This window comes from Schistocerca gregaria, chromosome 5 (genome assembly GCF_023897955.1).
Source record: "Schistocerca gregaria isolate iqSchGreg1 chromosome 5, iqSchGreg1.2, whole genome shotgun sequence".
Classification (NCBI taxonomy): domain Eukaryota; kingdom Metazoa; phylum Arthropoda; class Insecta; order Orthoptera; family Acrididae; genus Schistocerca; species Schistocerca gregaria.
This window is the reverse complement of record NC_064924.1, coordinates 24,313,567-24,325,631: the sequence shown is the minus strand read 5'-3', so window position 1 is coordinate 24,325,631 and position 12,065 is coordinate 24,313,567. Positions and strand designations below refer to the sequence as shown.

At 52.8% G+C, this 12,065-nt stretch overlaps 2 non-coding genes across 2 annotated transcripts; both read left to right on the top strand.

Moving 5' to 3' along the window:
- Positions 1-6,152: 6,152 nt before the first annotated feature.
- On the top strand, positions 6,153-6,224 carry Trnat-agu (transfer RNA threonine (anticodon AGU)). The gene has a single exon. It is a non-coding gene; the product is annotated as a tRNA-Thr (tRNA).
- Positions 6,225-7,668: 1,444 nt separating this feature from the next.
- Positions 7,669-7,740, top strand: Trnat-agu (transfer RNA threonine (anticodon AGU)). Its single transcript has one exon. It is a non-coding gene; the product is annotated as a tRNA-Thr (tRNA).
- Positions 7,741-12,065: the final 4,325 nt, after the last annotated feature.

Sequence of the window (12,065 nt, the reverse complement as noted above, 5' to 3'; positions counted from 1 at the left end):
TGACAACCCCCTCCCGATAGCGCGTGGCGGAGTTGCCATTGGCCACCATCGCCAGATCCCTGTTCGGCTCCAACCCCTCCTTCCCAACCCCACGGAACACCTGATCCTTAGTCTATTCTTCCCCGGCCTCACCGTTACCTGCGCCACCATCTATGTCCGCCCCTCTGCCCCTATTCCTTTTGACTTCCTTTCCCACATCGACCGTACCTTCTCCTCCTACGTGATTGCCGCAGATCTCAATATCCATAGTCGCTCCGCCACCCAGTTACGGCGGTGGCATCGGTTCCTCGCCACCATCCAAGGAGATGTCCTTCCTCTTCCCCAACACACCCGCCCTGAATCCAATACCACACCCGATGTCGTCCTAGCCTCCCCCAACCTCCTTGGCCGCATAGCGGTGGACGTCCTCGACCCTATTGGCAGTGACCATCTCCCTGTCCTTCTTACCATATCAGACGGTCGTCGCCCCCGTCCCGATCCTCGCCTTGACCCTCCCCCCAAGTATGTCCATGATTACTCCCGTGCCGACTGGAATGCATACCGGGATACCCTTACTACCTGGGTCGATAGCCACCCCCTCACCTACCACCGCCCACATGACATAACCCATGCCGCATCCTTTCTCCAGCAGACCTTGTCTGAGGCCGTGGAGGCCCACATCCCTACCGTCGCCATCCACCCGCACCGTCCCACTTTACCCCCACAGGCCGTCCTCCTCCTTCGAGAATCCCGTCGTCTCTACCGTGCCTTCCTCCACACGCGTGACCGGGACACACTACAACGCCACCGGCAACTCCAGAGACACATCCGGAACTTGCTCGCGGCTAAGAAACGCCGGGACTGGCGACAGACATGCACCCGTCTTAATGCTACCCTACCTATTAACTCGTCCAAATACTGGTCAGCCTTCCGCCGCCTTACTGGATCAAAACCCCCCCCCCCTTACTATCCTCTCCTTCATAATGACAATCCCTTTCCTGACAACCTTAGTAAGGCCAACCATTTTACCTCCTACCTCACCGATGTTTTTACCATCCCTGACGATCCCCAGTTCGATTATTCCCTCTTCCCCAATGTCCGCGATCGAACTGACACCTCTATCCCTCCACTAGCTCCTGGCTTCCAGTACTTGGACAACATTACACACACTGAACTCAATACCCCTATAACTACTCAAGACATCATCGATATACTCCGCACCAAACGCAACACTGCTCCTGGTCACGACCGTGTTACTTACCGTCACCTCCGTGAAGCTCCCGCCCCCTTCCTCTCCACCCTGGCCAGGCTGTACAATGTGGTCTTGTCCACCGGCTTCTACCCCGACCTGTGGAAAACCTCCCGGATCCTGATGTTCCTCAAACCCGATAAACCACCTTCCGCTGTCTCCTCCTACCGTCCTATAAGCCTTACCTCGGTCTTCAGCAAGGTCCTGGAATCCATTCGAACCCGCCGCAACCACCAGCATCTCCACCGGCACCGCTTCCTTCCCTCCACCCAATGTGGCTTTCGACCATCCTTCTCTGCCGATGACCTTCTCCTTCACCTCACTCACCTCCTCTCCGAACAACTCAACTCCCGTCGCTCCGCCATATTCCTCTCCCTTGACCTTGAACGCGCCTATGACCGAGTGTGGCATTCTGGTCTCCTCTTCAAGCTCCAAACCTTTGCTCTTCCTATTAACTACGTCCGTCTGATCGCCTCCTTCATTTCCCACCGCCCTTCCTATGTCACTATCCACAACACTGATTCCTACACCTTCTACCCCTCTGCCGGTGTGCCCCAAGGTTCCGTCCTTTCCCCTCTTCTTTACCTTCTTTATACGGCGGACATGCCTCCACCTGCACCCCCCCTTCACCTTCTCCAGTACGCCGATGACACCGCCTTCCTTGCCCTTGCCCCCACCCTGCAACGCTCCCAACACCTTCTCCAATCCCATCTTGACCGGTTCACCTCTTGGTGTAACCAGTGGTTGCTCAAGGTCAATCCTTCCAAGACCCAGGCAATCATCGTAGGCAAAACCACCCCTTCCTTCCGCCTCCTTGATTTCTATCTTACCATTTATGGCCGTCCTATTAACCTCACACCCACCCTCAAGTACCTTGGCGTCACCCTTGACCGTCGCCTCTCCTGGACCCCTCATCTCTGGACAATCCAAGCCAAGGCACGCTCCCGACTCCACCTCCTGAAGCTCCTTTCTGGCCGCACATGGGGTCTGGACCCCTCCACCGTCCTCCACACCTATAAATCTCTCATCCGCCCTATCCTCTGTTATGCCCATCCCGCCTGGATCTCTGCCCCGCCTACCTTTTACAAATCCCTTCAAATCCTTGAACGGCATGCACTCCGCCTCACCTATCGCATCCGCCTCCCTTCCCCCACACGGCTCCTCTATGACCTCATCCCCTTCCCACACCTCCTTCTCTACCTCCAACGGATACGGATCCTCTACACCTCCCGCAAGCTTGATCCTCCCCACCCGCTTGTCTCTTCCATCCTCTCCCACCCCAACCCACTGCCGCGCCTGTACTCCTGTATCCCACCTGCTCTCCATCTTCACACTCTCCACACCCTCTCCCAAGGTGGCTTCCGCCGACTCCCCCTCCCGGATGATGCCCTCCTCCCCTCCATCTACCCCTCCTACCAACTTTGAGCCTTGCCTTCCCCTCTCCTCTCATTTTCCTGTGGGCACCCTCTCTCCCTTCTCTCCCTCCCTCTCTCCCTCCTTTCATCCTTACCTCCCCTCCCCCTCTCCCTGGGCTTCCACCCCCCTTTTTTCGTTTTCTCCCCTCCTCCTCCCTGGCATCCTATCTCCCCCTCCCTCCTTCCCTCCCCCTGTTTTTTCCCTTGGCAGGCCCCCAGCTTTTCGGTGTGGACAGTGCCCCTGCAAGCGCCGAAGCCCATCTCCGCAGTGTCCGTGTCTTTCGTCCCGTCTGTGCCTCGAGTGTTTCTTCGTTTTCTGCTCCACCGTTCACCTGTGCTAGTGTTCTCTGTTCCGTGCTGTGCTGCCCGTCTTTTTAAAACTGAAACAGTGCTGCGTCGGTGAACGACTTCATTTCTTTTTATTCTCTGTTGTCTTCTGATTTTTGTCCTCCATGTCTGTGTTTTGAGATTATGTCTTCCTGTTTTTATCTCTTGTATGTTTCTTGTGGCCGAAGAGCGGCATATTAGGCCGCTGCCGGCCTACCTTTGTAGGTATAAAATGACAATAAAGGAAAAAAAAAAAAAAAAGCGGTACAGCATCCCCCTTCACCTTCTCCAGTACGCCGATGACACCGCCTTCCTTGCCCTTGCCCCCACCCTGCAACGCTCCCAACACCTTCTCCAATCCCATCTTGACCGGTTCACCTCTTGGTGTAACCAGTGGTTGCTCAAGGTCAATCCTTCCAAGACCCAGGCAATCATCGTAGGCAAAACCACCCCTTCCTTCCGTCTCCTTGATTTCTATCTTACCATTTATGGCCGTCCTATTAACCTCACACCCACCCTCAAGTACCTTGGCGTCACCCTTGACCGTCGCCTCTCCTGGACCCCTCATCTCCGGACAATCCAAGCCAAGGCACGCTCCCGACTCCACCTCCTGAAAAATGGTTCAAATGGCTCTGAGCACTATGGGACTCAACTACTGTGGTCATTAGTCCCCTAGAACTTAGAACTACTTAAACCTAACTAACCTAAGGACATCACACACATCCATGCCCGAGGCAGGATTCGAACCTGCGACCGTAGCAGTCGCACGGTTCCGGACTGCGCGCCTAGAACCGCGAGACCACCGCGGCCGGCCTCCACCTCCTGAAGCTCCTTTCTGGCAGCACATGGGGTCTGGAACCCTCCACCGTCCTCCACACCTATAAATCTCTCATCCGCCCTATCCTCTGTTATGCCCATCCCGCCTGGATCTCTGCCCCGCCTACCTTTTACAAATCCCTTCAAATCCTTGAACGGCATGCACTCCGCCTCGCCTATCGCATCCGCCTCCCTTCCCCCACGCGGCTCCTCTATGACCTCATCCCCTTCCCACACCTCCTCCTCTTCCTCCAACGGTTACGGATCCTCTACACCTCCCGCAAGCTTGATCCTCCCCACCCGCTTGTCTCTTCCATCCTCTCCCACCCCAACCCACTGCCGCGCCTGTACTCCTGTATCCCACCTGCTCTCCATCTTCACACTCTCCACACCCTCACCCAAGGTGGCTTCCGCCGACTCCCCCTCCCGGATGATGCCCTCCTCCCCTCCATCTACCCCTCCTACCAACTTTGAGCCTTGCCTTCCCCTCTCCTCTCATTTTTCTGTGGGCACCCTCTCTCCCTTCTCTCCCCCCCTCTCTCCCTCCTTCCATCCTTACCTCCCCTCCCCCTCTCCCTGGGCTTCCACCCCCCTCTTTTCGTTTTCTCCCCTCCTCCTCCCTGGCATCCTATCTCCCCCTCCCTCCTTCCCTCCCCCTGTTTTTTCCCTTGGCAGGCCCCCAACTTTTCGGTGTGGACAGTGCCCCTGCAGGCGCCGAAGCCCATCTCCGCAGTGTCCGTGTCTTTCGTCCCGTCTGTGCCTCGAGTGTTTCTTCGTTTTCTGCTCCACCGTTCACCTGTGCTAGTGTTCTCTGTTCCGTGCTGTGCTGCCCGTTTTTTTAAAACTGAAACAGTGCTGCGTCGGTGAACGACTTCAATTCTTTTTATTCTCTGTTGTCTTCTGATTTTTGTCCTCCATGTCTGTGTTTTGAGATTATGTCTTCCTGTTTTTATCTCTTGTATGTTTCTTGTGGCCGAAGAGCGGCATATTAGGCCGCTGCCGGCCTACCTTCGTAGGTACAAAATGACAATAAAGGGAAAAAATAAAAAAAAAAGCTACAGCATAAGGTGGGACGTGGCAGTCTGAAATATATTTTATAGATGTATTTCTCACATATCTCAGAGTCTTCCGCGGTCGTCGTCGTCGTCGTCGGCGGCGGCGGCGTCGTCGCCGCCGCCGACACTTCTGCAGAAGTAGAAAATGGCCATCGTAGCAAATGCGGCGAGGGACGCCCTGCCTTACATTTCCGAATGCACAAAGTGTGTGGTTTAGTTTCCCAGTCTATATTTGGTAGGTCTCGTAGCAGGTTGAATGTATCAAACGGGTGGGAAAGAGCAAGGGGCAGCGTCTGTGTAGAACGAAAACACAACTCCTCAGTGGTGTGAGCGTTTTGAGATGAGTCGTATATAAGTTCCACTTCTTTGTCAGTGACCGTGCGGCCTAATGGATAAGGCGTCGGACATCGTATCCGAAGATTGCGTGTTTGATTCCTCTCACTGTCGTGTTTTTCCAGATCTGAAAAAGAAACATACCGTTTTAGTGTAGCACTTGAGCAGTACGAAACCGTGTGAATGTTGCTGTTGACCATTTTCTGCTTGGAGATGCTCTTGAGCTTGAAACACGCACAACAAGACCGGTGTTAACTAGCGTATTGGTTTGCATATTGCCGTCGCCGCGTGTTTTTGACTGGCACTTGCACATCTAAAATAACGTCGGAAAGTAACTCGTTCGGCTTATGAGTCACATCAAGTATGTGTTTTAATTTTGACGAAACTAGCTCTACAGGGTGTCATGCAATTCTGTTACCTCTCAGAAATGATTATGAAATATAAGTGAACTACGTGACGAGTGTGACGTTAGGAAAACATTAGGCAACATGGAGAGGTTCTGTATGGGACCAATCAACCCAAACGAGTACTGTGTGACGTGCTAACCGGCATATATTCACCGAGGCAGCGCGGCTAGCTCAGTCGCTAGAGCATAAGGCTCTTAATCCCAGGGTCGTGGGTTCGAGCCCCTCGCGGGGAGAAACGGAATTTTGTTCCTCTGCAGATGTAACTTCCCGTTTTTATGATTAACGTGATGTAATGGAAATAGCAACTTTAAACTATGCCTACGTCTACGTCAGTCGCAAGGAAACTGTATTTGAAGGCGAAGGTGATTTTGTAGACATGTGTGAAAGACATGTTCTGAAATGCAAGTGGTGTTATTTGGAGAGCACTTCGTTTACGTGTCAGATGTGTAGCCAAGCAGTAATGGGTCGCCATAGCTGCAAATATTAGACGGTAATATGAAGTGTTGTCAGCTGAAGTCTGATGATCCAGACGACCGTAAGGATGAAGTACGCAAAAGTACCGCTAGGCCGCGCCTCTTTAGCTCAGTGGCAGAACACTGGTCTAGTAAACCAGGGGTCGTGAGTTCGATCCTCACAGGAGGCAGACGAATTTTGGATATCAGTTGCGCGTCGTGGCCTTATAGCAAACAATATCTGGGATGACGAACAATTAGCGAGAGGCGTCTTATTAAGAATTACTCTCAGATGTGATGAAGGCGAATGGCGCAGATAAAGCATTTGCCAAAGCGGTACAGCATAAGGTGGGACGGGGCAGTCTGAAATATATTTTATACATGTATTTCTCACATATCTCAGAGCCTTCCGCGGTCGTCGTCGTCGTCGTCGTCGTCGTCGTCGCCGCCACTTCTGCAGAAGTAGCAAATGGCCATCGTAGCAAATGCGGCGAGGGACGCCCTACCTTACATTTCCGAATGCACAAAGTGTGTGGTTTAGTTTCCCAGTCTATATTTGGTAGGTCTCGTAGCAGGTTGAATGTATCAAATGGGTGGGAAAGAGCAAGGGGCAGCGTCTGTGTAGAACGAAAACACAACTCCTCAGTGGTGTGAGCGTTTTCAGATGAGTCTTATATAAGTTTCACTTGTTTGTCAGCGACCGTGTGGCCTAATGGATAAGGCGTCGGACTTCGTATCCGAAAACTGCGTGTTTGATTCCTCTCACGGTCGTGTTTTTCCAGATCTGAAAAAGAAACATACCGTTTTAGTGTAGCACTTGAGCAGTACGAAACCGTGTGAATGTTGCTGTTGACCATTTTCTGCTTGGAGATGCTCTTGAGCTTGAAACACGCACAACAAGACCGGTGTTAACTAGCGAATTTGTTTGCATATTGCCGTCGCCGCGTGTTTTTGACTGGCACTTGCACATCTAAAATAACGTCGGAAAGTAACTCGTTCGGCTTATGAGTCACATCAAGTATGTGTGTTAATTTTGACGAAACTAGCTCTGAGGGTTGTCATGCAATTCTGTTACCTCTCATAAATGATTATGAAATAAAAGTGAACTACGTGACGAGTGTGGCGTTAGGAAAACATTAGGCAACATGGAGAGGTTCTTTATGGGACCAATCAACCCAAACGAGTACTGTGTGACGTGCTAACCGGCATATATTCACCGAGGCAGCGCGGCTAGCTGAGTCGGTAGAGCATAAGGCTCTTAATCCTAGGGTCGTGGGTTCGAGCCCCAGGCGGGGAGGAACGGAATTTTGTTCCTCTGCAGATGTAACTTACCGTTTTTCTGATTAACGTGATGTAATGGAAATAGCAACTTTAAACTTTGCCTACGTCTCCATCAGTCGCAAGGAAACTGTATTTGAAGGTGAAGGTGATTTTGTAGACATGTGTGAAAGACATGTTCTGAAATGCAACAGGTGTTATTTGGAGAGCACTTCGTTTACGTGTAAGATGTGTAGCCAAGCAGTAATGGGTCGCCATCGCTGCAAATATTAGACGGTAATATGAAGTGTTGTCAGCTAAAGTCTGATGATCCAGACGACCGTAAGGATGAAGTACGTAAAATTACCGCCAGGCCGCGCCTCTTTAGCTCAGTGCCAGAGCACTGGTGTAGTAAACCAGGGGTCGTGAGTTCGATCCTCACAGGAGGCAGACGAATTTTGGATATCAGTTGCGCGTCGTGGCATTATAGCAAACAGTATCTGGGATGACGAACAATTAGCAAGAGGCGTTTTATTAAGAATTACTCTCAGATGTGATTAAGGCGAATGGCGCAGATAAAGCATTTGCCAAAGCGGTACAGCATAAGGTGGGACGGGGCAGTCTGAAATATATTTTATACATGTATTTCTCACATATCTCAGAGCCTTCCGCGGTCGTCGTCGTCGTCGTCGTCGTCGTCGTCGTCGTCGTCGCCGCCGCCACTTCTGCAGAAGTATGAAATGGCCATCGTAGGAAATGCGGCGAGGGACGCCCTGCCTTACATTTTCGAATGCACAAAGTGTGTGGTTTAGTTTCCCAGTCTATATTTGGTAGGTCTCGTAGCAGGTTGAATGTGTCAAATGGGTGGGAAAGAGCAAGGGGCAGCGTCTGTGTAGAACGAAAACACAACTCGTTAGTGGTGTGAGCGTTTTGAAATGAGTCGTATATAACTTCCACTTGTTTGTCAGTGACCGTGTAGCCTAATGGATAAGGCGTCGGACTTCGTATCTGAAGACTGCGTCTTTGATTCCTCTCACTGTCGTGTTTTTCCAGATCTGAAAAAGAAACATACAGTTTTAGTGTAGCACTTGAGCAGTACGAAACCGTGTGAATGTTGCTGTTGACCATTTTCTGCTTGGAGATGCTCTTGAGCTTGAAACACGCACAACAAGACCGGTGTTAACTAGCGAATTGGTTTGCATATTGCCGTCGCCGCGTGTTTTTGACTGGCACTTGCACATCTAAAATAACGTCGGAAAGTAACTCGTTCGGCTTATGAGTCACATCAAGTATGTGTGTTAATTTTGACGAAACTAGCTCTGCAGGTTGTCATGCAATTCTGTTACCTCTCAGAAATGATTATGAAATAAAAGTGAACTACGTGACGAGTGTGACGTTAGGAAAACATTAGGCAACATGGAGAGGTTCTGTATGGGACCAATCAAGCCAAACGAGTACTGTGTGACGTGCTAACCGGCATATATTCACCGGGCAGCGCGGCTAGCTCAATCGCAGTCGGCCTTTGGCTGTGGAGCGGTGCGGTACGTCCCGGCCGCTCCGTGTCGCGTTTCCGGGTGTGTTGTTGTTTACCGCGCCGGCGCGCTAGTGTTACGTATTGCCGTCACGTTCCTGACACACGATGGCTCTTTCGTATCGGAAAGCCACGATCAAGCTGCAGTTCGACACTACGTACTCTAGACCCAAGGCCCACGAAGTAGAGCGTTTTTTACGCGATGTGGTACATGTTGATCCTAACGAGCTGATCGGTATCCACTTATCTATTGTCTCCAGCGTCGTATATCTTAAGTTCACTGACGACGAAGCATGTGACAAACTTCTCAGACGCTCGACGGAAGGTTATCGGTTCTGCCACTCAGACGGAAACGTGGGTGTGGTGACGCTTGAACGTGCTGGATTGGGAATCCAAAATGTGCGCGTGTTTGAGCTCCCTTTTGAAGTTCCAGCGGATTTGGTCACCCTTGCTCTTCGACCCTATGGAACAGTTCTCGGCCACACGGCCGAAAAATGGAAGACCTTCGACACCTACCCTGTCCTTAACGGGGTGCGACAAGTCCGTATTGACCTGCATCGCCATATTCCTTCGTATCTCACGATCGCTGGTTGCAGGGCAATAATTATTTACGACGGTCAGCCGAGAACCTGCTCCGGTTGTGGCCAGACGGGACACATGCGTACCGAATGCCTGCAACGCCGTCTCGTGCAGACACCCTCGACCGACCAGATTCGTCCGTCGACACCGACCTCTCTGCCGATTACGTATGTTGCGGCGGCGAGACGGGAGACGCCAGCTGTATATGACGACCCCACTGTATTGGTGCGAGCTTTGGAGGACCCTGCAGTAGCTTCCACGGAGCCCCAAGCGTCTTTCAGTGCTGATGCTACTGATGTCCTTTCGTCGGACCCCGGCGCACCGTCACAACGGCTCGCCGACGGTGCGATGGAAGTTGAAGCACAGGATGCAGTGTCCTCCCCTTGCCCTACGTCGGAAACAGAGGCGCGGCAGCGTAAGCAGAAATCACCCAAGCGTCATAAGAAGCGGCGCAAGACAACCGACGACGTAGAACAGCCCGAGGCGACACCGCTGGATGACGAGGTGCCTCAACCGCTCCACCGCGCCGACACAGGCGACTCTACCGTCTCACACGGTTCGACGTCTTCTCCCACTACCGCTGGGTCTGGACCACATGGGGATGCGGGAGATCACCGCAGCTCCGACACCGGGGATGCACCCTTGCCTCCGTCTGCCTCTCGAGATCCAGTGGTGTCAACGTCCCTGGGCGACTGGGCGCAGGAGATGGAGTTGCAGGATGCGTTTCAGAACCAAGACGATGCACCGATGCCGATGGCAGCGTCTACGCGGCCGGCGACAGACGCCTAGGACGGCATGAGCACCTCTCGTCGCTGCCTAGCACTTCGCAAGACCGGCGCTCCACGTCACGACTACTGCCCCCCTGTCATATCATGGTCACCTCCCGAGACTTGATGGACCAGGCATACCGCCTCGCCACGATCAACGTCAATGGCATTACATCTGATGTCAAGACCCGTATGCTGAAGGATACGTTACGCGCTGCGGATCTGGACGTTGTTTTCCTTCAAGAAGTCCGATCAGGACTCTGTCTCGATGCCTACGGATATGACGCCTACACTATGCCTGCAGATGTGGGCGGCGGAGGTACGGCGATTCTACTGCGGGAAGGGATAATGGCCACTGATGTCTCCTATTTACCGTCGGCCCGGGGGGTCGCACTCACGATTGGTACAGTACGTCTGGTGAACTTATATGCTCCTTCAGGCACCGGCAAAAGGAGAGAACGGCGCACCTTTTTTGCCGAAGATATAGCCCCGCTCTTCCAGGGCAATACCGACCACTTGGTAGTAGGCGGCGATTTTAATTGTGTGCTCCGCCCATCCGACCAGGAGCCACACTATACCACCTGCCCGGCACTCCAGGCACTTGTACAGGACTTGGCCTTGTTGGACACCTGGATCATCCAACACGGCGACCGTCGAGCACACACCTACTTTACTAGTCACTCCGCGAGCCGTTTGGATCGAGTCTACGTCACCCGCGGCCTACGATCGGCCGTTGTCGACGCTGAGATGTGGCCGGCAGCGTTCACGGATCACCTCGCATATGTGTGTACTCTCACCCTTCCCCGCCAGCGCGTCCGCCGAAGTAGGGGTCCGTGGCGCCTCAATGTGGCCCTTCTTGATGAGATAAATTGCAGACGCGCAGTCGAGTCCACATGGAGCAATTGCCACCGGCGTTTACCCGCCTACCGTTCTGTACTTCAATGGTGGTTACGGTGTGCAAAACCCGCACTGTGCCGAACATTAGTCAGCTATGGACGCGACCGAGCGCGCTGGTATACTGCGACTACTGATTTTTACTATACTGCGCTCCGCGAACTGGCTGTACAACCGCCGTCGCCAGAGCGACAATCAGCAGTACAACGCGTCAAGGCACAATTGCTTCGTATCAACGCCGTTCGTCTTGCGGGTGTGCGGGTGCGAGCGAGGACGACTGATGATGTTCGTGGTGAACGGCCTTCCCTCCACCATATCATTCAAGAACGCCGAAGACGCAAGAGGCAGCTCATTACCGAGGTTGAGACGGAGGACGGGCGACGCGTTGACGCACAAATGGATATCGTCAGAGCGTTCGCACAGTCATATAAACTTCTTTACGAGAGGGAGTCCCACATGAATGTAGGGGTCAGGGAAGTCCTATCTAACCTACCAGTCTCTCGGAACCTACAAGATGATGCTACGCTCTTGTCGGCGGTGACTTTGGAAGAACTGCGAGAGGCTCTGTTGCGTGGCTCTCCCAACAAAACGCCTGGCCCTGACGGCCTCCCTCTTGAATTTTACAAGCGGTTCTTTGATCTCATGGGCCCAATGTGGGTCAGGATGTACAGTGAACTCCTGGACGCCGATTTTCAGGTACCATCTGACTTTACTGAGGGTCTCTTGATCCCTGTGCCCAAACCCGGCGGAGGCCGTCGCCCTCTTGATTTTCGCCCGTTGACAATGCTAAACACTGACTATAAGCTGTTGACACGCATGCTCCGTGAGAGGCTCAAACCTACGGTAATGGCGGCCATTCACACTGATCAAACCTGCCTCGGGGGCGACACTAATGTGTTTACGACTTTAAGCACCTATAGAGACGTGGTGGCGCTCATGCAAACTTGCCGCCTCCAAGGCGCTCTTGTTGCGCTGGACTTCGACCATGCTTTCGACCGCGTTAA